Genomic DNA, 3,312 nt, shown 5'->3' with positions numbered 1-3,312 from the left:
TCTCTCTCTTTTTTTTTTTTTTTTGAGTTGGAGTCTTATTTCATCACCCAGGCTGGAGTGCAATGGCACGCTCATGGCCCACCCCAGCGTTGACCTACTGGGCTCTGGCGATCGTTCCTCCTCAGCTTTTCAAGTAGCCAGAACTACAGGCATATGTTACTGCACCTGTCTAATTTTTGATTTTACTGTAGAGACGAGGTCTCACCAAGTTGCCTGGGCTGGTCTCGAAGCCGCAGGCTCAGGCTATCCACTCACTTCAGCCTCCCAAAGTGCTGAGATTACAGGCTAAGCCACTGAGCCTGGCCAAGACCCCATCTCTTTAAAAAAAAAAAAAAAAAAAGTCTGTTTTTCTCTAAAATATTTATCTAGTAATACAAATGGCTATTTTATCATGGTGTTTGTATATGTTTTGTGTTTCTGTGTAAACCATGTTTCTACCTTTATTTTTCTGTCACCATAATGTAAGAGGAAGTCCAGGAATAGAGACTAAATTCCACAAATCTGACATTGTTAAATACACTAAAACGTAAGTGCTTACCTCTTGAAAGTATAATGCACAATGGTTGTCATCATAAATGACCACTTGCTTATGGTCTACATTTTTCTATATCCTGTTAGTATTTTTTTTTTTTTTTTGAGTTGAGTCTCACTCTGTTGCCCAGGCTGGAGTGCAGTGGCACGCTCATGGCCATCGTATCCTCAGCCTTCTGCCTCAGCCTTCCAAATAGCTGGAGCTACAGGCATACACCGCTGGACCCAGCCTTATCCTGTTAGTATTACTTTCTATAATATTCATTCATTAACATGCTAATTCCTTTTCAATGTTTGTTTTCTAGTGACAGAATGCTGGCATTTCTTACACCTTGGCAGAGCACAGAGGAATGTGCTTTGGCATGGGGAACTGAATTTTTGAGAGAAATAAAAGACGAAAATGGAGATAGAGAAACACAAAAGGATTAAAAACCAGTATTTTCTTAGCCATTTTAATTGTCCATTTGAAGATCTACAAGACATTTGTGTTTAATACCATTTTTAGTGAAGTAAAATCTTTGCCTTAGCAGTATGTGTCTTCCTCCAAAAGAGCAAACATTTTAGTGGCCTAAGGCTGAAATTCTGTTCATTTGATATCAGGGATGTTAATAAGTATTGCACTTAATACAAGCTGTTTTTCAGTAGTGTTATTTTTTTGGCCAGTGTTTTCTTCACCATTCTTTTCTTGTTGATAGCTTTTTCTTCATTAAGGTTGAAACATGATAATGCTTATCTCAATGTGATTACTCATCTGCAGAATTAAGGTATGCAACTGATGTATAAAAGAAAATCTCGTTGTCATTCTCAACCTGAGTTAAAGCTTAGACTAAATAGTAGTGTCTTGGTTCACAATGAGGTTTTCTTGGAAACAATTTTGGATTTGTGATATTTTTAGGAATTAGGGAGTTGATGTTATTTTATAGATAAGTGATTTGTATGTGGTTAATTACAAATAAAATGTACTAGAACCCAAGTTTGCTGACTTTTTATTTCAGTGGTTCTACTAAATGTATAAAACCTTTGGCTTGTATGAACTTCACAGCAACTTGGATGAATTTAGGGTCTGTAGTACTCAGCGATCTATCACAGAAACAAAGAACTGAGTACCACTTGTTTTCACTCATAAGCAGACCCTGAACAATTATCATAATACTATAAGAAAGGGATTGGCAGCAGTGGGAAACTGTTGGGGGCGGGGGGCACACTTCATCAATAAGGGAACCTGATCTCAAACCAGGTGAAGTGGGGACTGAAGGGAGGCCCAAACTTCACGGGTCATTACCACTTGTATACCCAATCCTAAACTGTACCCCATATCTTTAAAATAAAAATAACCATAAAGTTTAAAAAATTAATTTTTTAAAAACTGTTTGCTTGTGCAGTGAATGACACAACTGGCAGTGCTGAAATCCCTTCTTGACTGAGCACGGTGACTCACGCCTATAATCCTAGCACTTTGGTAGGCCGAGATTAGGGAATTGCCTGGGCCCACGGATCCAAGACCTGCCTGGGCATGAGGATCTCCATAATAAATCAAAAAAATTAGCTGGGTGTGGTGGCACATGCCTGTGGTTCCAGCTACTTGGGAGGCTGACGTGGAAGGATTGCCTGACCCAGCAGGTCAAGGCTGCAGTGGTCGTGAGCGTGCCACTGCACACCATCCTGGGTGACGGAGTGAGACTCTGACTCAGAAAAAACAAAAAAAAAACAAAACCCCTCTTGACAAGAAAACATTCTGTCTACTCTACCAATTAATCAGCACATCTTTTAGCAAATGCTCAAAATGTCTACTACTATTCGTAAAGTTTGGAATGACCTTAATTATCAGTTGTATCTCTGTACCTACAGTATGAAAAACTCAACCCAATTATCCAAGTTCTTTTAAATTCAAATGATAAGTAGGATCCAATCAGGATTTTCAAAAGGATAACATATGTATAAACTAAGTTAAGCCTGGGCGTCAAAGCAAAATCACTTTCTACAAAAAAATGAACATTAGCATGTATCTAGTCCCAGCTACTTGGGAGCTTCGGCAGGAGGATGGTTTGAGCCCAGGAGTTCAAGGGTGCAGTGAGCTATGGTTGTGCCACTGCCCTCTAGCCAGGGCGACAGAGTGAGACCTCTGTATCTTAAAAACTGCTAGGGGAGGGAGGGGTATACCTCATCAACAAGGGTACCTGCATAATCAATGTTTGTATACCTAACTCTGAATTGTACCTCACATCTTTATAATAAAACACACACACATACACACACACACAACTAGCCATTAACTTGTCTAAATATGGATTAAAGATTAAAATTATAATAGCTCTTTTTCATCATATTTATTTGAGCAAGGATTTTGTTTTGTTTTGAGTCAGAGTCTCACTCGGTCATTCAGACTGGAGTACAGTGGCACACTTAAAGCCACTGCACTATACCAATCTAATTTTTAAAAATTTATTAGAGAAGAGAGTCTCACTATGTTGCCCAGGTTAATCGTGAACTACTGACCTCAAGCAGTCTTCTCGCCTTGGCCTTTCAAAGCAATGGGATAATAGGCAGGAACCACCATGCCCAGCATTACTCTAACTTTTGAGAAACATTCATTATAGCCAATATGATAAAGCAGCTATGTACTAGGAGGTAAAATTATAGAAAAAGTAACTATCAGTAGAAAAATCTAAGAGAAAAAGATTTTTAGAACCAATGAGAGGGTTAACCAACTGTGGTTTTTTTGTTTTGTTTTTTCTCACAATAAAAAGCAAAAGATACTATTCACAGAAGCTGCCAAACCTG

The sequence above is a fragment of the Carlito syrichta genome, unplaced genomic scaffold, assembly GCF_000164805.1.
Source record: "Carlito syrichta isolate Samal-C Ts95f unplaced genomic scaffold, Tarsius_syrichta-2.0.1 Scaffold308899, whole genome shotgun sequence".
NCBI lineage: Eukaryota > Metazoa > Chordata > Mammalia > Primates > Tarsiidae > Carlito > Carlito syrichta.
This window is presented reverse-complemented; position numbering follows the sequence as displayed.